The sequence below is a fragment of the Fringilla coelebs genome (genome assembly GCF_963513975.1).
Source record: "Fringilla coelebs genome assembly, chromosome: 2".
Classification (NCBI taxonomy): Eukaryota; Metazoa; Chordata; class Aves; order Passeriformes; family Fringillidae; genus Fringilla; species Fringilla coelebs.
The window spans coordinates 34,544,850-34,569,911 of NC_140029.1; positions in this window are offsets into that span (position 1 = coordinate 34,544,850).

The following is a 25,062-nucleotide window of genomic DNA, read 5'->3' on the forward strand; positions in this document are numbered from 1 at the left end:
AATTTATGGGCCAAGACAGTGGCTGGGAAGGATTGTTTTACAGCTTTAGACTCAAGCCCAGGGACTGAATTTCATTCCAGTTTATCCTCTGCTTCATGCTCACATTGCATCCAAACTTTGTAATTTTTTTATAGAGACAAAAGCAATGAAAAATTAAAAAGATTAAAGTGCAAATCACCATTGGCAGCCTACTTAGCACTTAAATAGAAATCTCCCTCCTTTGATTGCTTTATGCAATAAAAAGAAAACAAATAGAGAGCAAATATTTAAGTGCATTTTAGACTTCTAGTTGTCATAGTTTCACAGATTTTCCAAAATAAATCTAGAAAATTCTAAACTAGAAAATTTCCAATCTAGATTTCTTTTTCCTATGTGAAATGATAAAAATATCAGTTACAACATGTATATATACCAGTATTCAAAGAGCAGCGATCACCACTCTTCTTTGCCCTAGCTTGTTTCTATACCAACAAGTTGCTCTATGTTATAGGCAAGCCCCTAGGAGCTAGAAGGACCTGTAAGAGAATCCATTTATTATTATTATTATTATTATTATTATTATTATTATTATTATTATTATTATTATTATTATTATTACTACTACTACTACTACTACTACTATTACTACTATTACTACTACTACTACTATTAAATGTCTTTAAAAAAAGGATTAGACACTGAAATAAAACCATAGAAAAAGTGTGCTACATGAACATGAGCTCAGATGGGAATTGAAGAGCATCTGTTTCCTGTCACAAAAGAAAGCCTAGCAACTCTACACACCATTTGTGGAAGCTCAAGACCATTGATTTTATGTTTAAAAAGCATGGAGCAGAACTCCTTTTGGGGAACGTGCCACATAGATGTGTATGAGAGTACTCTCTCTTCATGGAAGTACTGGCCAGGGGTCCACCTTCACTGCTTCCAAATCGGTTTTTGGTACACTGGGACCAAAGCCAGCAGTAATGGGGATTAGGAAGGCTTCAAGCCTGGCACTGTAAGGTTCTTATTTGATGCAGCACAGACTGAGGAAGGTACAGGTAGCAGGGGGAGTGGCTGAGATATGAGGACACCATTATGCCTTGGCACAGCTCCGCAGATCAAGATATGAGGTGTCTTCATACAAAGCTACCAAAAGTTTCTTGGGGGGCTCTAGACACAAGTGAACCAGGGATTCTGGTTCTGGAGGGATTTTGGGAAGGCTTCAGTATTTCAGACTGAAGCAGATCTGTAGAAGCTGTTTGCAATGGCTTTGGAACTGCATGTGCTGAGGGAACTGAGTTCTCCAGCACTTCCATTCCAATGACTGGCAATATCTCCTTGGACAAGGAAACCATTTCTCATCAGCTTTCACAACTACAGAACACAAGTAAGAATGCTTATTTTTCTTGAAAGAATTTTTGAAGCCTGCGCACACAAAAAATTTCAGAAATGTGGGTGTTGAATTACACAATATTGTCTTTTGTGGCTGCTCTGATAGATTTTGGTATTATGCTTAAGTAAAATGCATCCTTGATGGGCTAGACATAACTTAAAAATGAAGTTTTAAAAAAATCCAGACAAACCAATAGAACAAAATGAAAAAAACAAAACCCAACAAATTTTGTCTTAAGAATTTATGTTATTACAATTTATTTCCCCCTTTTACTCTCCAGGAGATACACACCTGAACCTTCTAAATTCATGGAGTGTGAGAGCTATTTTGACTGGAATAAATTTTGTAGGAATTTTTCTAGTGATGTCGTAAGTAAGTTCTCTTTTATTCTGTTTCTTCTAAGAAAGCTGTAATTCTGCAGACCATCCTTGGGAAACTGCTGGGTACTTTCACATTCCTGCCACATACCAGACTTGGTAAGAATACAGGCAATTATGGTGCTGTCTCTTATCAGTGTCCACCAAAGAGGACATCAGCAATATGACACTTCAAATAATATGAAATATTTATTTTATAATTGCCAGTATTAAACAGGTTTTTCTAAATTTTGTGTTTATGGAGATGAATTATTTAGCAATTGCATGAAGTCTGAATATTTGTGTAAAATGTATTTAACCTTAAAAGTACAGAACACCGTGACAAGAATGTAATCAGAGTTTGGAAAAGAAGGAAGGGTTTAGCTGGAGAGCCCTTTTGCATGTGCCTAACTCTTAGTATATAAGCCTGTACTTTGTGCTTGGGCAGGCTGGGGTCCTGGTGCTCAGCACCTTGCTAGATCAAGACCTCAGGAAGGACAGATTGCCATTAACCCATTCCTAATTGAGTACATCTTATCCCAGCTGCAGCTCTGCCTGGCTAGACCTGCCCTGTTGAACAGCTTCAAGTTGGGAAGATGCTTGGCTGAACAACAAAAAGCTCCCACGTGCTTTTTGTCATGGCCATAATGTAATTTTCTGCTGCCACTCTGACACCAGGGCTTCCTGCAGCCTCTCTGTCCTTCCTTTGCATTGTCTCACTGTGGGGAAGGTGGCAAGCAGGCTAGCAGGAGCTGCAGCAGGCTGCATGCCTGGTGCAGATCTGGCTGGACTGGAGGAAGCTTTGCTGCCAATCACCCCTCTCTTTAAGCTATGCTACCCTTGTTCAATAGAGGTAATGGGTCCAGTGGGCAAGTAATAGGTCCGGTGGGTCTATTACACATTTTTATTGAAAAGCAAAATAAATAGCCCTGTAAAACTCACACACTGCCCCAGGGCTACAATAATTTATGCACCTTCTTTTTCCTTCTTTTTCTCTTTGCCTTTTCAGAGTTGCTTGAGTGAACCTTTCCAGAATGGCAGGTAAGAGCTTTTGTAAATTCATCACCAGTTGTCTGAATAAGACAGTATTTAAAATACTGCATGTTATGTGGAGAACTGTGTCAGGCCTTTGATTTGATTATACACATGTGTAGTACCAAAGGAGATCACATATTACTCAGCTAAACTTGTTTAATAGAAAGGGCATAAAAATCAAAGTATGTATAGTATCAGGTTTACTTTCCAGAGAGAATGTGTTTTTCCACAAAACTAAGGAAAGAGTAATTTACCACTCCAACAAGCTGGGGAAAAGGAGAACATTCTTTCCTAAACAGCTACAATTATGCATTTGGCAGGCAGTAGTAAAAGCAATTCTGTTTTCCTTCTTAGCCCATAATAAATCTGTACCTGGGACTGATTAGAGAGCAACTGGAGAGGTGCTGCTTTTCTTTCCAAGGTCTATCAATGATTTTTTTTCTTTTATTTTGTTCTTTCTGAACTTGTTTTAACAGTGGAATTAGGACTGTCTCACAATCTTTGTGGTTATGTCCCACTTGTTCTTCATTTGTAGAAGTACAGATTTCTTATAAGTGGAGGAGGGAAGAAACCCCAATGCTAGAAAATCAGGATGATGTTTGAAAGACATGATAAAGGAAATAATCCTGATGGGAATCCCTTCATGCCTGCATGAATCTATGCTTTCTTGAGTATCATAAAAGCAGTATTTTGAATTGTGCTTTGTCTGCTCCAAGCATGATCCAAACGGTTTAGCACAATATGAAAATGCTGCACCTTTAAATCCCTTAGAGAAAACCTTCATAAGGTAAGTATAGCTTTTCTCTACCAAACGAAACAACTCGCTGCACTTCAACTCTGTCTCTTAAACTTGTTGCTTCATTAATGGCTGCATTAAGCATCTTTGGAAAAATTTACCTTTGCAGTGAGGAAAAAAAGCCTTAACTACATTAATTAGAGGGTAACATATGCCCAAGACCAAAAGAAAAACATATTTTCTAAAAATCTTTGTTCACTTTTATCCTTACTGTTAACAATTCGGATAGTCTCATTACCAGGTGGCTGTTGTGCAGGATGATTTTATCTCAAGCAGCTGTTTTCCTTTTCTATTTTACTCATGAGAGCAAAGGAAGAGAAAAAAAATCAATTTAAAATAAATAAATAACCTTTCCTAAATTCAATAGAACACTGTAGGCAGAGCACTTGAGACAGATGTTGAGGAAAGAGAAAACACGGCCTCTTTATGATTTATTCCTTCCCCTCTCACAAAATTGTCATTAACACCTAGAAATTGGGAGACAGTAGTAATTATTTCAGACTGCGAAACAGTGAATAAAACTTTATTGAAAAGCTCCTGCTAAGATTAGTTCTCAGCTGGAAACTGAGATTGCCATGTGGACAATGCCATGGCATAACATGCATGAGAAAAGAAGCAGTGAGGAAACTAAACAGGCATCCAGCACATGGGAAATAGAGGGATAGTCCTGGGACTGTATCAGGTGGAGGGTCCTGTGTGCTGCAGTGTGTAGTGTAGTGGGCCTCTGCTCATTCAGAGAGGGCTTGGAATAGGCAGCTGATGGTGGAGAGCAGAAGAGACAGCAGGGAAAGTTAATTACTTGATGTTATTAAACTTTATCTTCTGGTTTAACCTTCTTGAGGTTAAACCAGAAGATAAAGTTTAATAAAGAGGAAAGCTGTCTTTATGGTGGTATTTTTCTGGAGTGTTTGGTGTTCATATTTTAGTGAAAGCCACTGAGCTACTAGGGGCTTTAGAAAGATGATATGTCTCTTGGCTGTAGAACAGTAAGAAGGTGACTTGTAGTAGGATGGCTTCCCTATCAGGCTCAGCTTCCAAAAACTTCCCTGAGACATGTGAAAGGATGCAGGTTACTCTCAGCAGTCCCAAATTCCAAGCCTAAATTCTTTTTTGTGTTTCTGCTAGGCACCCCCCCTTTTGTTTGAGGTGTTTTCCTAGCTATTTAAATGATCAGGAACCTCAGAGGCACCTTGCTTACTCTGTTGGCAAGAAATACAGGGAACCTTGGTGAAATGCGGGTGAGATAAATTCAACTCCCTCTGCTCATTCAGCCCAGGAAGCCTTACTGGAGACAGTGGTGCAAAGTAGGCATTTATCTGCTAGGATCTGGGGTGCCCTGTCGGTTCTTTAATGTGTGAGCACAGCATAAGCAACCTGATTGCCTATTGTGATTCTTTACAGGCCAGATTTCCTTCTGTATGGAATAATGACTGCACCACTGTTTGGGAACAGTAGGGAATTTAAAGCAAGAGCAGTGCTATAGGCAGGCAGAAGGAAGTCCCTGAAGAACAGAGGACTTACAGATGGACTAGGAATATTCAGGCCTAATGTCTGGATTTAATTTAATTTTTATGCTGTTGTTAGAGACAGCCTGGAGTTTCTCTAAAGAATAAGCAAAGATACTGTCCTTTTACACTCCCAGGAGCGTAATCTTAAAAAATGTCTTCACTGTTTTTCCAGTGGCTACAGCCTCCCATCACATTGAGTTACCCTGTATAGTGAGGACATGTGGGGGGCATTCAACCCTCTGGCTCCAAGTGAAATTGGTACTGGTTGTCTCTCACCTTCCACTCTTAAAAACACTTGACAATTTGACATTCTCACTGCTAAGTGAAACTGACGGAGGCTCATCAGCAATAGGACATTGTTATCAGCCCTGGCAGAAATCATAGCAAGAGCCTTATGCGAAGTGATGACTTGCATTTACTTCCAGCAGGATGAATGCAATTGGGTGTCAAGTGTTCCCAGTGTATGACTAGGGAACAGTGAGGAAGTTACTTAAAGAACTTGTGTTCTTCCTGCTTCCATCTGAGTCATCTTGGAAATAGATTGCAAATTGCTTAAACCCTAAAATACTGCAGAGTAAATGTCTCATTATTACACTGTAGTATGATATGACTTGGAAAAAACCTTAATATGCTTCAATGATTGTTTTCAGATGTTGGTCTTTATCGGACTCAAGATGCTGGGCAAAAGATGAAGGCAAATTGCTAGTACCACTCTGTTTGCCAATAATTCCTTCTTTCTTTCTTTCTTTCTTTTTTTTTCCTTTTTCTCTTTCCTTCCGTTCTTCCTTTTTTCTTTTTTTAATTTTTTTTTATCCAGTTGTATTCATGAAACTAGCTGAGCAAGGCACACTGCACTGACCCCTCATATCTGGGACAGGCTTACAAACCCTGCCTTTGGCAGAGGGATGGAAAGCAATTCAGATCTGAGGGCTATAAAAAGCCAAGCTGAAATGAATTCTGTCAAGTCATAGCTGAATTTTTCTTGCAGAAGAATTCTCCTTTCCCTCTACTACTGCCACACAGCTCTTTCTAAATGGTCCAGAGTTGGCTGTTTAATATCTCAGAATTCCAGGGTCTGGGACTGTTGGGAATGGAAGGTTTTTATTGATGCCAGCTGATGGTGCTCTCATCAGGTGAATGGAGGTGTGTTGACAGCCCTTGGCTGTGCGACTGAGAGACATTCAAGTCCCTCATCGAACAGTGACCTTGGAGAAAAGTGTATGAAGAAATTAACAGAAGAATTTCAAAAGGGTTGGGTTTCCATCCCTGTCATCTTATTTTGTGATACTCACTTAATAAATAAAGAGATAGATTAAATGTTTTCCACTCATTGCCCTGTTACTGTGCAGATCTGCTGACAAAAATAAGTAATGTGACACTTGACTAAAAAACCTGAATGGATGTAGGGCCCACTCATATTGGGGGCATAATACATAATGATAATGACTCTTAAAAAGAGTCATTATCACCTGGCATAAAATGAATTCCTGTAAAAACCTTAGTTCAGCAAGTGAAGATTTTTCATCTTCCTCTTTCCTAGCAAGAAGTTCTGGTTTTGTTGCTTTTAACCCTTAATTTAAAATGCATTTCTAAAAAAAGGTAGATTATTTGAAAGGACATCTCAATAACAAGAAAATAAGAGCCAAAAAGACCTTTCCAAGGAAGAAGCCATCCGCTGTTTTTTGTTGTTGTTTTTTTTTTTCCTGAACATGGGAACTGCAGCAAAGGCTATGGGTAAGAAAGAAAGGTCTCCAGATTTGTCTCTTGCCATAGCTGTAAGTCTCATGGAAGTGCACCAAGACAGTGTTCTCTGCTGGCCAAATCTTAGTCCCTGGAGCCTCAGAAATGCAGAACCACTAAGTTCTTCTTCATTTCCTTGGCAACCACTGGGAGAAGCTCGAGCAACACTAACCCAAATAAACAGGTGAGAGAGTGCCTAACTGTTATCCACATTATCCTTTATTTTTCCTTGTTTTTAGGTGTGTGGTGCTGTAGGAAACACCTGCATGGGGCTCTGGTCTCTTTCTACCCAGCTGACTTTTTTCAGCCATGCACTGGCTTGGGGTCAGCCCTCGCAAGCAGGTGTTTTCCTTCAGAATAGCTTTCTTGTCTGAATCCAAGTGGATCACAAGGGCCGAACTTCACTGCCGGAGGTCACGGGTCAAACACGGCAGCACGGGGTCCCTTGGGTCCTGTGCTTACCAGGTGTTTAATATTATCAGAGGTTATTTGCTGAAACCGTGATAGAGTGTTCTCAGCGATTCAAAATAAATTTAACGAGAACAGTTTTAAAAGCCCCCACATTAGAGGATGTCTGTTCAATGGACAGAGAGGTTAAAGTTAATTCGATCAGGCATATGTACTTTCTCCAAAAAGGAACATATGCACTCAGCGGCTTGGCCCCATTTGTTGCAATTTTGGGTCTCATTTCCATTTGCAAGAAAGATAACTACTTGCATATGGAAGCAATAAATAAGAGAAGTCATTAACATTTCTCTAATTTAGGGGAAGAAAAAAAAAAGTCTTAACGAAGTAATATCTTTGCCAGGGCAGACAGAAATGTAAATTGGAGATTGGAAGGAAACCTATTAAAGGAATTGCTATGTTGCTAGTCTTTTTTAATCTAATGAATTTATGAATTGCCACTTGTTAGGTCATAGACTTCGTTAATTTCCTATGTGTTTAGTTAAGGAGAGAAAGTATGGGGCAGGAGGAAGGGGGGGTGAAAGGCAAATGCTTGTGAACAATGAACCTGAGCAAATATTTTTGTACAATGTGTTAAGGCTATTAGGGTCAAAATTTTTGACTAAGCCAAGCTATATTTAGAAAATCTGAGAAAGATTGCTCTGTACATCTACTGAACAGGATAATATAAGTTTCTAAAACTTTTTCTGTGCTTATTCATATGCCCTTGAAAGATGTAAAGGGTTAAAAGGTTGTGACATTTGCTGAATAATTTTATTGAAAGCAAGAAAAATTTTAAGAAAGTGGTGTTACATTATGGTGCCAATTTACTAGTCACATGTCTGTGGGCCGCACTCTCAAAAATTACAGCTAATCAGATACCTCTTGGGCTTTCTTTGGTGGAAAGCATGAAGAGGAATTTTCACTCTCTTTTTCCTGTGGCTTGCAGAAGCTAAAATAGATACTGAACCTTGGTTCTAAAGAACCTTAATACCCAAAGGTGGGAATTCTTTCTAGCTTTTTTTTTTTTTTTTTGAAAAGTCAACTTTTATTTTGAAGGAAATGACAGAGGAGGACAAAGACCAAAAATATTAGAGTAAGTAAAGAAAAATAAATCCCTGTTATCTTTTGTATATTTATTCAGCAATGGTTGGCAAATCAGTGCTTTTGCAACCCCACCCTCTCAATGCACTGAAAAGGTAATGGACTGGTCCTACTTCCATCAGTCATTGCAGGCCTTCCCATGGATCCCTGTCCTGACACACAGGGTGAATGAATGATGCCAATTCAGTGGCTCTTTAAAGTGTATGACTGGGAGGTGACAGTGCTAACAACTGCATCAGCAATTGCTCCCTAAGCATGCAGCAGGCTTCCCTCCCAGGCAGGCAGCTGAGTGAGCAGCATGCTGAGCCTGCCACATCGATGCTGGGTACCTGCAGTTTCCTTCAGTCCTGGAGGCAACCAGGTACTGAAAGCAATTTCTGGGTTGGCTGGATTCTCGGGCGTTAATGAAAAATGTTCAAGTGTTGATGGACCAGGTGGCTACTTTCTCATCCCTGAGGGCTGTGAGGAATTAATTGTAATAGTATCCCTTATGAACTGAAATAAAAGTTACACGCACATGCATGCATGTGCAAGCACATGCACACTCTTGGAAATTCAAACCAAACCTTGATGAGTTTAGACAAAGTCCCCGCTGCACTTCAGTGTAAATCTGTGCTTCTGAGTGATGCTTCTGGCTCCACTTCAGTGTAAATCTGTGCTTCTGAGTGATGCTTCTGGCTCCACTTAGACCACTCAAGCCAAAGAAAAAACCAAAACACCCAAACAAAAACAACCCAAACTCAAAACAAAGGCAGGTTTTGTTGCATTTCTGGCATAAAAGGAAACAGAAACTAATGGAAATTGAACTAAAATGTCTGTTCTCAAGAGGCCCATGTCTGCATTCTTGAGGGTTCAGATATTTGGGTAAACTCTGTACAAGTATTTGAACTTTTTGGTAGGTCTTCAAACTGAACCTCTGAACCTTCTGAGGCTCACAGGTGGCTTGCCACTTTGTGCTGCTGTGGAGCTGGACTCAGTCTGCTTTCTCGTGCTTTTGATACTGAAAATATTTACCAGGTTTGCAGAATCCAGAGAAATCATGAGTGTGTCCTTTGGGCTTATTTCACCACTACAAGGGGAAATTTTCTTCTAATGAATTATTCATCAAGAAATTAAAAAAGAGTTATTCAGATACAAGTCTAGGCCTGAGAAGATCCAGCCTTCCAGTCATGTCCTGTTACTGACCTCCTATGGAAGTTAAACAAGCCACTCTGAACCTCATTGATGTGTTTGTGAAAGGGGAATGTCTGTGTTACAGCAAGGAACTTGTTATTTGTCAGATAGAATGGAAATGAGCCCATCAGAAAGCCTACAAATCTACTAAGTAATTCCAGAAGGATGAGTAGAATACTGTGGTTTTAGTTGGCTAGTCCCAGGTATAATCCAAGGAGGAAATTCTTAGGAAGCCTAATGGACTTAAGTTACTACTTTGCTTGGTGCTCAGTAATATTTAAAACAGCTTGGATTTTAAACCACATGAAAAATAAGCTGTTTCCACCAGTGTGAGCCAACAACTCAAGAAACTACATCTAACTCATGTGCCAGTAATACATTAATTATTTATGTTTTCAATTACATGTCATAGTAACTTCCATGTGTAAAACTGAAAAATATATGCATACACCCTCAAAGAATTATCCATGTTTTTCTTAAAGCGGGCACTGTATCTTTGAAAGAAACACCCTTTGACCTAGGTGGAATAATTCCCAATGGAATTTGTGTGAGACAGAGTGGGAGTCCTTTTCCTCTTCTCAACATGAGCAGGCCACAGTAAAACTTTCTGAAGCTGTGTAGAGTCAGAGGCTTGGCTGATGCTGTAGTGACTATGGAACTTTGGAATTAGTTTGGGACTAATGATTGTTCACACCAGCACTGGAGCCAGTATGATGGCCTGGAAATAAATTAAATATATCTCTGTTTAAATGAAAAAGGAAGTGAATCTGAGGTAAGGGGACTTTTAAGAGAAATGTCCTGGGCTTTGATAACACTGAAAGTTTTTAATTACTAAACTCTGGAACTTTAACAAGTAACTCATTCATCTAACTTAGAGGACACCCTCAAAATCATCTAGATCTGAAGCCTTAGCTTCAGTGTCTTACATGTTCCTTCATAAGATAATTTCTGAATGAGTTGGGCCAAAGACACAGTGGAAAAGACTGTAGTCTTGCATATCATGGGCTAAAAATATTAGTTGGGACTTATGACAGATACCAGAAAATGTTGGGGATTTCTTCTAATTTGGACTTCAGGATGAGTGACACTTCCATGCTCTAATTGTAAAGGTCAGATCTACCTACTATAAATAAAGAGCATTTTGATGGGTTAGTTAGATTTCAAGCACTGAATTCAGCAAAACCTGTCATTCATCACCTATCATTCAAGCCTGAAAGTAACATATATTCCATATATTTAGTATAAGAAAACATGTTACACTTATGCTGAAGTATGTGATTTTATGAAGATACAATACAATATTGTAAAGTGTCTTTGTTTCTCTGTTGCATTTTAAAGTACTTCATGGCACAGTTTAGATTATAAAGTGTTATCACAATCCTAGTGCTATGCTACATGTCTTAAGTAACAGGAAAACTGATGACTTTTATAGTATTTTATGTGTGTTCTAGCCAGTCATGTCTTTTCCATTTGTTGCCTCTCTACTACCTTAGAAAAGATGTGAGCAATATATGTGCTTTCTTTTCCATATCAATGACCACTAATCTAATAATAAATTTCTGTGCTGTGATGCATTAACACTGAAAAATAATCTCAGTATACGAAGAAAAAATATCTCAATCCTTCAGGAGATTCATAGTGCAAAAAGATAGAAGAAAGAAGAAAAACTCTTTCCTCTGGAAATTTTTCTGGAATACAAATGCATAAACTTTTTTTTTTCTTACTTGTATCTGTATGGTTTATAGAGCTCTAGACACTTGCTATATGTTTGATTTCTTAGGCATAGTTTCACAAACAGAAGCATTGTACAGTTAGTTGCAGTATTCTAAGCACCAGTTGAAATAATTTGAAAACCTGTTCAAATAATTTACAAAGACCTACTCACTGATATGAACTACCATGTTTTGACATTTACTAAAGAGAAGAGCATGGAACGAGCTAGAGATGGGGAATATTGACTACATATCGGTGACTGGCACTTCAAATAGCATGTAGCTCCCATGAATGAAACTGGTCCTTTCTTCTTTTATGTCATCATCTTGAAATAACTGTTTCAAAAATGAGATTGAAAACAACATCTAAGTTGTACCTACTAATTATTTGAGGTGAACTGAGTAGTTGGAGTTTAATGTAAAGCATTTCATTGCTGGTCCAAATCTGGTGGCCCAAAAAAGAACCTTTACACTTGCTGCCTATGCAGCACCTGTTGTGCCGTTTGTTTTTTAACAGTGGTCTCCTCTGGTTCAGTTGAATAATGTAAGTGCTCAATGCTATTTATAATATTTTAATGTATTCAAAAAGTCCTCATGGCTGGTAAGAGCATTACAGGAACTTTGGGACACATATGACCCCTAGAGCTACAGATGGAGGCCAGGTGAGGTAAGCTAGGGTTTCTCAGGGGATAGTAGGAAGAAAACTGTATTTAGACAAGTACAGTTTAAGACCTGTATCATCAAACCCGCTTGGAAAGTGCAAAGGTCTTCCCAAAGCCCTGTGTCTTATCTGCAATTTATATGCAGACATTTTGAATACTATGGGGTGTCTCATACCGTGGCCAATGACAGCACTTGGGAACACAAATCTTGTCCTCTGGAATTAGGACTATCAGGGTTAAATTTATTAGAAAGTATTATCAGGGTTAAATTTATTAAAAAGAAAAATAAAATTTCACCTTCTAGCACTCAGCCTGAAGTGCACTCCTGTTTTTCATCAGTTGAAAATCCCTCTAGATTTCTTTGCATCCAATCTTAGATGGCTTGTAGTAACCAAAACATCTGCATAAGGCTGGCAGAGGTGGCATGGGATCCACACACTACTGATGACCCATCCATTACAGCTCCATTACTGGAATGGTCTGGTGTATATCAGGAGAGATGCTCTGCATGGGTTGACAACAGCCATGTCAAAGGGCGAGCTATGTATTGAGAGCAGTTCATTGTGTTGACTAAAGCCTGAGCACAGATACCGATCGATCTAGGGATGCCTGAATTTAAATATCTGTTGTGTCAGATGGGCTCCTGCCTCAACTCCCCTCAGCTGACAGGGAGGTTGCTCCAGCACAAGGATTTGCTGGTCTTCAGACTTCTACCAAAGTTTTGCCTTAAGTTTCAATCCAGAAAATACTGGTCCTCTGGTGATCACAAAGGTATTTTAACTGTGGGCTTAGCTTTAATTGTCTGACATCACTAGGATTGTTCATCAATTTGCAGGAATCACTGTGTAGAACCCTTTTTGATTTCTTTCATTACAGGCCACGCCTATTTCTGATATCACATGAGCAAGACGCCAGAACAAGAAAATCTTGCATCAGCTGAGGTGGTTCAGTGACTTGGGATTTGATTTGAAAAATCTCATTGGCCAACTTCAGTAACTGAAGGATGAGTTTCTAATAATGTTAAGTCTAATGAGTTGCTAATAAGGTAAGTTACTAATGAGGTAAGTCTTTACTAAATTGCCCCCAACACAGCAAAAGGCACAACTTGATTTTTTTATCTCTTTATGCATACAGCTGCCAGTGCTATTTTGTGTTTCACTGGTAAATAACAATTTTATTAGCCTTCTCTGTGGGGACTTTTGGTCATTTATTAGTGACGTTCCTCCATACAAATTGTTGCATAGTATTTATGTCTATTTCCACAGACCCATTTGCTGTCAATTGATTTCACATTCAAACCATCTGTAATGACTCATTTGTTAGGTCCAGAGTCTCATTATTTGCATGGACTACTTGTATTGATATCATTAGCCTCGAACAACCTCAGTAGTCCTGTTCATGGTCTGAAGCTCATGGAACTCAGCTTTTAAGTTATAATCTCAGTTCTTATCAGTGTTCATCTGTCAAGTTTTCAGTCAGTTCTAATTAGTCTCAAGTAAAAAAAAAAAAAGAACATAGCAGCAACCACCCCCACCCCTTAAAAAAAAAACAACAAAAAACCACCAAACAATTGTGACACATTCTTACTGGCCATGATTCCTTCTTTGTCACACACTCAGACAGTCATTTCCATGTCAACAGTCCATGAGCATTTTATAATGTCTGAAATGCTTCTAAATATGAATTGCATATCTGAAAATTATTAATGACATTCTTGGCATTCCATTAATGTTATTTATTATTTATCGTGTGTGAGACGGAACTGCCTAGAGGCCTTTGCAAAGGATCAAGGGCCTGTTGAGCTAATCTCTTGCTAGGCATATCAATCCAGATGGATGAGCAAATGCAGGAGCACATGGCAAACAGCAAAACCTGTTTGTCAGTTCAGCATCCCAGCCTGCAAAATACAGCCGTAGCACAGAGGCAGTGGCACAGTTCATACTAACTGGCACCATCAGCTGTCACAGCTGAAAGGACACAGACTGAACAAATTCAGGCTTGATTTAGACTTATTTACTATGAATTTCCTCATCTGCTCTTTGGCCTGCAGGATCATGTTTTCTTAAGAAGGCTTTGAAGGTAGGAAGAAGTGTATTTTGAACCTGTGATATAGAATAAGTGTGGCTGAGTGGAATAATCAGACTGGGAAATGGAAAATTCATCCTTTGTACCATATTATTACACGTCATCTTATAGACCTCTTAATTCTGGTGAACGAGGAAACCAATACTAAGGTTGTGTTGCACTAATTTTGTGACTCTCAGAAGCAGTCAGGTTGGTTAGTACCACAGTGGGTCATCTGGTCCAGCCTTCTTGTTCAAGCAGGGTCATCCTGCAGCACATTTCACAGGATTGCATCCAGACAGTTCTTGAATATCCCCCACGTGGACTGTCTTTGACATGGCTGGCATTAAAACACTCTTCAGGTCTTTATGACCAGAAATTCCTTCCACCTGCCATGGATAATGTATTTGTTGATATTTCTAATTTAAAACTCTCCATCTTCTTCACACTGCACTATCAGGAGGAAAACAACCTAATATTTAGGACCTACCCAGTGACCAGGAAGAGTTGGTGTCAATGATTTGTTCTGTTGCAGGTGGCTGCCATGAGCTGGGGTCACTTGTATGGGCTTTCCAAGTCTTTTTTTTTTCACTGCACATTTTATGAAGAATGTTGCCTTCCTTTGGGACCATCAGTATTCACAAACTCTGATTTTCATCTCCTGATCTCCCCCATCACTTTTAGCAGCCTTTGTTTCATGATGTCAGGAGAATGAAGGCTTGGGAGGCTGGTGATGTCAGATAGCAGGAGGTGAAGGGTGGCAACAGGGCTGCTGTGTGAGGCTTTTGCCAAAAGCCACAGTCATTTATTAACCATCAAAGTTTCTCTCTTTAGACTGCTCATGCTCAAAGGCCTCTGAAAGCAGCCCAGAAAATATAACTGAATCAGGAAATTTCCAAATGGCAACAAGGCCCAATAGCCAAATAAAATAAATGAGCTGACCTAGGAAATCCTTGTAACTTGCCACCCAGCAACAATAAACCAGCCCTACAACACACAAAGTAGAAAGGAAACAAAGAAGTCTTTTAATTATTTACAGTAGTCTTATTGTGGCTCAGTAAACATTGGTCAAGTCTAATAAATTTAGCCTCAGTAAAGTGGGCTTATGCAGCCATATATAGCGTGTACATTTAACACAGCAGCTTTTTTGACTGGTTCCAGCCTAGCATAAATAAAGCCTATCTAACAGAAGAGCTGTTAACCTGGGAGATGGTTTTCCACCTACTAGTTTCGCTGCAGTTATTTTATAATTAGATATATTCATTAGGAATTTTCACCTTAAAGTGAGTAGTCAGGGAGACTACTTTAGAGACAGAAAATGGTGTGCTGGCAGAAAAAACCTCCTGTGGTAGGGACAAGATTGTCCCACTGCATCCAATGGTTTCTCCTATGTCCTTGGTCTCTTCTCTGAAGTGACTGCTTGTTCCTCCTAGACATCTCCTAGGTGTCTCTGTCTCCCTTCAGAAAATCTTTGGGTACCATGGCTCGTCCAAAGGACAAAGCATATGTGGCATTGAATGTCTCTGCCATGCTCTGTGAAGGGCAAGGCAGGGCACTTGGCCCTGAAGCTCAACTTGCTGGTTCCACAACCCAGATATAGTAAACAAACAATTGAAGAAAACAGGAATTTCCAATATATGGATTAATTTGTATGAAATACCAGCAAAACCAAACCCACAATTCCACAACTTCTGAAATGAATATGATTTCCTCTTTATTGGAAATAGCATTTTGTTCTGACCACACTAATCTTTTTCGAGAGTCTTTTAATAGATTATTCCTTCTTTTGCATCAAATCTTCAGCCTTTAGCTCTTTTTGAACTTTCTGCTATTTAATCTTCCACTAGTCCAGTTGTCCTTCTGGTTTCATCTTCTGTGTTCCCTAAATAGCTGCAGGCCTCCTCCAGTGACTCTGGGTACAACGTATAAACTGGTATTCAATTCATATATCTTTCCTTCAGAGAACACACCTTCCTGCAGACCTAGTCCTGGTCTCCTATCCCCTAGTTTTGTAAACTGTAGTTTTACCCCTAGTAAACTGTATTTTAATCTGCGTTTTAAAACTGTATTTTACCCCTAGTCAGTAACATAACAGCATGACAGCAGCAGTTCACCTTTCTTTCCTTCTTCCCCTGCCAAACAGTTAAAAAGTTGTGCAATAACCAAGAAGGGCTGCTTCCCTTTGCTGCTCATGGCTTCTGTAGGCAGCATCTGTCCTCTTATGCAGAGAAAGTTATCACCGGAGACAGGGCATTATGCATTGCAAATCAGGAACTTGGTATTATGTAACAATCTGAAAAATATGCAACTATGGTTTGAATGAGCTACAACAATTGCTGGGCTACCAAACAGATAGCCAGCCAGGAAAGTAATTACAAATACAGATAGAATGCAGATAGAAAGGAAAAAAAAAAAAAAAAAAGAGACACTAGGGAAATGTCTTACAATATTTTCTGGTAATCAGTCAGTAGTTTGCTGTCCTTAACATGGGTCAAAAAAAATCCTACAGGTTAAATTCCATTGGGCTTTATGTTATTTTTTAATAAAAAAATAATTTAGACAAAGCCCCACAGGAAAAAAAGTCAACAATGTAGTTATCTTTCAGTATATTCAGATGATAATTGTTATTTGGAGCATAGGATATGCCAGATGGTATCACTTCAGCAGTTTTTCTACTTTCCAGTGACAGGCTATATATGATACTGATCACAGAGAGTTTTTCTAACACCCAGCAGAGAGTTTATCATAAACACTTTTAGCTCTTTTAATAGCCTTTCTCTTAACTAAAGTGTCATTTTCATTGAGTTTATTTAGTACTGCCGTTGCTTTGGCAAGGAAGAGAGGAGCAATATTTTAAAAAAGTGTACACATGGAAGGAATAATTTCAAGTAAATCTATGCAGAAACCATTGACTCTGTCACAAGGAAATCTAATGTGAAAATACACTTTTAATCAAATGAATCTTATCTTTGTTCATGTTTGACAGACCTAAAAAACTCCAGAAAAGACCCAAGATTATTTCAAGGAGAAAATCATCACATTGATTTCACTTTGCTAAAAAACCCCACCATTTTCATTTCAGTGTAATTTATTTGTTTTCTTTTGAAATATTGCTTTGTTTGGTTTATTTCCCCAAGGTAACTTAGCAGTGGAAAGGACTTTTTCATCACACTAAACCTTTTTTTTTCAGGGATATTTTACTCTGGTAGCAAAAGCTGATTATATGGAAAGGAACTTTAATAAACAAACGGGCATTCATTCTTCCATAACTGTTATTATCTGATGTGACCAATGATTGATATTAATTCGTTTGGTTTGCTTTAATTCAGACAAAAAAGCCCTGATAATCCGGAAAAAAAAATTGAATCTGGCAGTCTTACATGACCTTTGGCTATTAAGGTGGATCTCCATCAGTACTTTAATTTTGCATATTGGTTTGCCTCCTGTTCCAGATAGAAGTTGAGAATTTAGATCCCCATTTTACAGAGACATCCCCTTTGGAGGGTAAGAAAAATATTTAAAGATATTCTCTCTCCTTAAAATTTCTTACTGGCTGCATTAATTGCCCCATCTCACTCCTGCTATCGGTGAATCCCATTCAGGGGCTTTCACTCACACCAAGACAGTCCGAGTGGCAGGAGAACAAACTGATGTCACAAATTCTGCTCTCAGAGAGGGAGCCTGGTAGAGCACACCAGTTTTGCTGGGCTGTGTTGTACGTGTGTGGCTCTGCTATTCTTTATGCCCAAACCCCAGTGAAGGCCAGTTCTTTCTTCTTGAGAGACAAGACTGCTACCTCTCCCCTTCTATTTCTGTCTCCATCTTCTTGTCTTTTGTATGCACCACTCAAAAAAATTCTGCAACCAAGAAAAAACGTTAAGCACTATAAAAATGGTATATAACTTAGCCTATGGATAGATTTTCTTTCCCCTACCTACTTTATAGCAATGCCTGAGGCATATGACAGCAGACCCTCTTCTTTTCTTGTGATTTATGGACAGCATTAGACCACTAGCATATTTTTAGTTCCTCTCTTCACTCTTTGCTCATGTCAACTTGTAAAGATTTATTTCTCTTTCATGCTTTTTCCCAGTGGGAATTAAAAAAAGCTGGAGATTTAAGTCTTAGCACCAAAATGATGTGAACAGTGTTCTCTGTCCTATGTCCTTAAATTTGTACTACATGTGAGAAGAGAAGAGACAGAGAAGAGAAGAGATGTGTCTCAAAACTTGATATCTGAGCCAGTGTTTCCTGGCATAAGTCTGAAGACAAACTCAAATGTCTGCCTAAGATCCAGAAGCTATGGAAAAATAACACCAGTCAAGAAAGGCACTTGAGACCAACTGGAAGTTTTTAGAAACTTACTGTATACTTCAGCCTGTGTTAGTTCTTCTAAAATGATGGAACTAGAAGAAAGGCATACAATACAGATTACAACAACTAGTATTTTGCCTTATAAGGTAAACTGCCAGATAAAATTCATATGCTTACCTAAAATAACAGGCCACTGTGAAACAGTATTTTTCTTTGCTTTTGCTCTCTTCTCTTCTCTTCTCTTCTCTTCTCTTCTCTTCTCTTCTCTTCTCTTCTCTTCTCTTCTCTTCTCTTCTCTTCTCTTCTCTTCTCTTCTCTTCTCTTTTCTCTTCTCTTCTCTTCTCTTCTTATTTTAGTTTTTCAGATATAATACTGTTTTAGGAGGAAAACCAGCTGCAAATAGGAATTAAATATAACTGTAAAGACTTCTTACTCCCAAAGCTGTTGCCAGTATCTGGCTGTCTGAAGAGAGGGCAGATAATACAGGGAAAATGGTAGTAATATAACTACATATTGCGAAGTTATGTAAGAACATTTATTCTCCCAGCTGAGTCTTTGTAGTTTGGTGATATTTTCTATGGTCAATATTACTCTGAATATTACAATGGCTGGAAATCCCCAACTCTATTCTTCCTGAGCACTTAGTGCTGCTAAATCCCACCTTTGTTACCCAAAATAGAATTTAACTGGACTCCATTGTCAATTGCTGAGACAGCAGTTTTTAAAGAGAGTTAAATTTTCTGCATTATTTATCAGACAACAGTACAGTTTTAAGGCTATGAGAAAACTAAAATATTTCAGAGTTAGTACAATAAACTTCAGTGCTATGTCCAGTAGTCAGTATTAAAAAAGAAATTCAGCCGATTATATTTCTTCCACTCAATGTTGTTGGTCTATCACAGAATGAGAAAACCCAGAAAGAATGACTGAACAATTTCTAAACATGAATAATTAATTCTCAGTTTTATTTACACTTTCTATGTGTTCACTTTTTAATGAAAAAATGTGTTGAATTTCAAGCAGTGCAAGTTATTGTCCTTCTATGAATGTTCTGACCTGGCACAACTGGCTTTTACAGATTGTTTTTTCAAAGAGGAAGAGACACACTTTTGAATGTTTCTTCATTTTTCTATCTGAAAGCTCTGCATTATTCAAAGGAAATTGAAAGATACTCAGGTACAGACATCTTCTAAAGGTTTCCATGTTTTCCCAATCCTGTTTTCATAGAATGGTTTGGGTTGCAAGGGACCTTCAGGTGTCACCCAACCCCTCTGCAATGACAAAGGATCTCTTCCACTAGATCAAGTTGCTCAGCGCCCTGTCCAACCTGACCTCGAATGTTTACGGTGGGGGGCAACTGCCACCTCTCTGGACAACATGTTCTAATGTTTCACCACCCTCATTTTAAAGCACATAATCTTTATATAGAATCTAAATTGACCCTCCTTCAGTTTAAAACCATTCCCCCTTGTGCTATCACAACAGGCCCAACTAAAAAGTTTTGGCTTGTCAAAACTGTAGTGTCGCATTAGACGGGCATTTCTCTTTCCTGTCTTGGCTGCAGATGCTGAAAGAAAGGAGAGGAAGTACCATTAGGCTGTTTCTTTTCTGTAAGGAGGAATTAAAAAGTGCATGATTTGAAATAATCTTTGTTTTCTTCAGTGATTTTTGTCTAAACATGTTCCCCCTTCCCAACCCTGTCTTGAAACAAAAGTGCCCTCAGCTGAATAGCCAGAAGTGATTATTCAGTATGAGCTGGATTTACCTCTGAGTATGCTGGATCAAATTTATTTCTGAGAGGTAATTGCAATCTAGCTGTGTTATAGTTTCTTCATGACTGTATTCATGGCTGGCAACAAAACCAGAGAGCTGGCATTGAAAGCTCTTCCCAGGAGGCATTCTTCTTTCATTTTTTGCACCATTTCCTTGATTTCCTAGAAGAGATGTGAATCTGAGGTGGCCTTGCCAATGATTCTAGGTGCCTGTGCATTAAAATCTTCAACAATCTTTGCAGATGTGTAGAATGATCATAATACTGTATTTGTTATTGCTATGGCAGTGATTTCAAGCTCAGTTCCATATGTGCTATGAGTAGCATTGGGAATTGGATTAAATAATTATTGTACAGAGCTACTTATTGTCAGAATATTTCTTTTCTTGGTGCATCTTTGGCCATCCTGAATCCTTTGTGCCAAAATTTCGACAGAAGTTAAGTCTAACCACAAAGATCAATTTTCTTCCTACTCTGTGGACAATGTTTGTACGAGAGTGGAATACCATCTTGTTGACCATAAATAAAATAAAGGAGTATGCTATGAAAGTTGCTGGGATGCAAGAAATTAGTGATCTTCTGTTAGAAGTATCAAAAATTTTCCAGTACCAGAAGAAAGGCATTGCTGCTCTGGTGCAAAGCTTTGCAAGATCTCACATATAATGCTCAACTACTGCCCAGGTTCAAAACAAGTAAATTCATCTTGAACAGGATGAGTTATGATGGTCAGAAGACAAAGAGCTTGGTTAGAAGAGTAAGACTATACAGCTTGCATAGCTTGGTGAAGAGAGGGTGTAAATAGCATGTGATTACACCAAATAATACAAATAAAAGAATGTGTATGTGGAAACACACAATAGAAAGGAAGAAAAATTCTTTAGATGAATTAATATCATCGACAAAAAGAAAGCCTTGATACAAAAGTGAGGTTTTGGTATAGCTTTGAGATGATAGTCCAGTAAAAGGACAGAAAACCCTAGTCAGACAACTGGGAAGCATGCTTGATGACCTATGAAATACCCCCTGGTGTTCCATTGTATTCTTTTGGAAATCTTCCTGTCTAAACTGCAAACATATCTGTGTATTCATTTTTATGTAGCAGTGACCTGCTAGGGCCAATGTAAGTAAATTGCTGGGCTTGTGATGTTTGACCTTTGTTTCATCCCCAGTGTAGTCAAGCTATGTTTTAATCAGGATCAATAGTATTGTCTTCATCACATCCAAGATGAAGTAAATTACAGGGAGGGAAGGGTCTATTTTTTTCACATCTTGCTAGAAATCAGTGGTTCAGTGGTTGCCAATATATATGCAGGTTTCTTACAAAAATTTTTATTTTCATCGCTCCCCCAGGGTTGGATGTTCACAATCCTTGAAATATCCACCCAGTGAGAAGCAGTGATTTCCAGCAAGACATTTAAATTTCACTGGTACTGTCCTGCTGTTTTAGAACAGTGAACCAAGGGAGTGCTCAGCTAAATCTCTGGTAATAATGACAGCTTAGGTTTGATAAGCTCTGTCCTTCTTCTCTTTCTTTTAATTAGGTAAACTAGCATTGTTCCTTACTGTTTGGAAGAGAATGATGGTCTGTGGTTCCCTTCTTAGGCTTTTTTGTGGTTGTGCATGCCATTGTGACAGCCTTTTCCTCTGTTTAAATGGTGATTAGAATATGTGTATTTTTTTTATTTTTGCTATTTAGATACCTAGATCTCTAGGGCAGACTAGTACTTCTGTGGACAACACTAGCTAAAATAATCCTTATAGTTCAAGTGAGGCCCATAATGATATGAATTGTAATTTTGACTGAGATTTATTCCAGAACATTCACATTATTAAGGCCATTTCATTAAATGCATGGATGATTTTATTCTTAAATCTTTAGTACAAAAGGAAGCTCTCATAATTTCTCTGCAGCTTCATGCCATCAGTATACATAAATTTCAACTAAACCCAAATTTTATCTCAATATTTATTTTATTACCAGTTGATGAGTCCATGGGCTGAAGTGCCATTCACAGCACAGGGGTGCTTCATAATAGACTATTTTGCATAAGTACTAAATAATTTACATATATAAATTATATATCAAAATGCTCTCTAGAAACTATTCAATTCAATGATATTGTTGTTTTGTAGCCTCTAATACTGTTGAGTCTTTAATTTTTAAATCCAGCACCTCTTCCAAAGTAAACCCACAGGAATTAATTTTTTTTTTTTAAGAATTGTACTGACTTTGTTATTAAGACAAAAACTTGAACCTGATTTTGCAGCATTAAGGGAGACACAGATGACTCCATCAAAAGTTTGGGCTAATGAAAAACTTTCCTTGAAAAACTTCGCATGAAAATTATTTAAATATTAAAAAAATTAATCATCTAGAAAATTGTAGTTGTTCAGAAAGGTAATTTGGTGGTCATGGAAGTACTGCTTCAGTGACTTCAAGAACCTGCTCTGTTCTATGAGCAATGAAAGCACTACACTCAGAAATGGAAACAGGAAAAGAAAACCAGTCAGAAGAAGGATAATATCCCACCCAAGTTTACAAAATTTATAAAATACCAGCAGAAAATTAAGTACAGCTGACTGGATTAGAGACCATCTTCTGTAGTTTTTCCAGTGGGTTTTGGAGTTAAGATTGAGTGGGTCTTCCCAATGCACATTATGGGTTTTTCATTTGTCGACATAAACTGCTGAAGAAGAAGTATTTGTTTTAGATGATTAACTAACTGCATATTAATGATGCACTGCATATTAATGATGCACTGAACATATAAAACTAATCCTGGTATAAAACAGTTTTTAAAATTTTTCTCTATATGTAGACAGGACTATTTATAGCCTTCACAATGAATCTGTTAAAACATTGGGTCAGAACTGCCACACTATCATTAGCAAATTTACTTATTAGTATTTATGTAAGTCAGGACTAGACCATAGTAGCTTAACCTCGCACTTTTTAAAGCCTGAAATTTTAGACACTTCCAGCCATGGACTAATCTGAATGTCTTGTGTCATGCCCTGCAGCCCTTCTGAATGTCTAAGACAACATAGGATACATAAAATATTACTGTGTTCCTCTGAGTGATTCCAGCCTTAGATGCCCTTTTTGGGATGAGCACGTAGCTCTCTATACTCCACCCTCTGCATAACTGGGCATGCTGTGATTTCCTGAACACAAGTACCCATTGCAATCAGGCTTGGCTTAACATGCACGAGACCTTGCTCATCAGATGTAATGTGTCTGCAGGAAATCCACCCCCTTTGGTAGGGGGCAAAATATAATGTCGTGGTGTGTGCAAATTGAGCTCTAGATCCTGTTCACTACTGTGAGAGCTTTCACACCTGTCTCAGATGTAAACACCTACTTACATTTGATTCTTAGCTATCTGCAATCTGGTGCTGAATCCTTTTCCAAAGCTATGGGGAATTAATTTTGTTTCTAGTAAACATGTAAATAAAATCTGTCATTTTAGCAAGCTTTTGCTTTTACAGATGGTAGTCTGCCATGGGGTTAGAAAGCTGTGCTACCTGTTTGCTTTATTTTTGACTTACTGAGCTGCATAATATTTTATGGTTTGCATAGCCCCCAGCAGAGCTAAAGCATTGCAAAAAAAAAAACCCCTTCACTCCAAAAATTTATCTTACAAGAATGGTAGTGAGTTTAAGTCTGCTTGCAAAGGTTCTTTAAAACTGTAAAAGAAGCAGACAACAAATCAAGAGGACTAGTGCAATATGCATTGTTTTGACTGTCCTATCAGTCCCTGGGAAGGATTCAGTAGCCTGAACATAAGTGTGTAGTGCAGTTTGATATTTCCCAGGATACCCAAGACATCTGCATGGGGCTGACAGGTATGTCACAGGACTTACAAGAGACCTGTGTCGTCTCAGACAGGCAGCTGGAGACCAGGTGGGGTCGCCTGAGATGTCTCAAGTGGCAACAGATGCCAGTGTTTAAGCAATTGAATTCCACCCTTTGTGTACAATAGAAGCTGGACCACCGTATGTGTTGCCTTGTCAGACACAATGCAGCTAGCATGAAAGCTTTCTCTCTGACAGGAATCACCATCAATGATTTGTCTTTTAAACCATGCTTAATAAATTATTAAGAAATGAAACCACATGCATTAAAGAAGCTTAGGCTGGGCTCTGAGCTAATATAAATTATTGCAGCTGTACTGACTTCAGTGAACTGACTCCTTTCTTTTAATCAGCTGAGGAGCCCACTCCTAATGGAGCATTATGCATGTCTTTTACATTTCACATCCATTGACATGGGATTTCCTGGAGCCAAGAACATGTGCTGCTTGGCAAAGAGTGTTGGGATACAGTTGCTGTCATTTGGGTAGCTTCAGATATTGCACCTTCCCTAGCATTCCTGTAACTTGCAGCTGCTCTTCTGAGTCACATAGAACAAAATAAAACAAAAAGAGAAAGGAAAACGTTCCTTAATTCTGTGTGGGAGCACATGTCCTTCAACCACTGCAAAATTTTTTCGTAGCAATTGGGTCAGATTCCTGAGGGCCTGATCTTTCAGGAGGATGTGGTTAGTGGCTGTACTCCTTATTCCTGTGAATAAGTCCTGGCACATCTGGTGGAAAAGATGTACGGCCCCATCCAGGGAGCATCCCACTGCACAGCTTTGTCTGTGGAAATTATTTCCTCCAGCAGTATACATGTAGCGTATCCATCCTGCCCATTTTTCAATTAGAGACTGCAAAATTTGGGGTAAAAATGAGCACCTATTACAATAATATTGTTTCTACTGCAATGTGAGCGGGATGTTGGGACTGAAAAGGAACTTTTTTCCCACTGCTTGGTTTTAGCTTTTTGTTAGAAAAAACCTGAACTAGTTCTTGGTCTTATAGTTCCTAAAAAAATCCCAAGAATTGGCCAAGACTGTTTTCAAGATCAGAGAAGGGCAGGTCAGACAAGCAGATGAAAAATTTATGTCCATCTAATGAAAACCAGTCTGTTTAATTTAGGCTGATAGTATAGGCATCTGCCTGTTGGA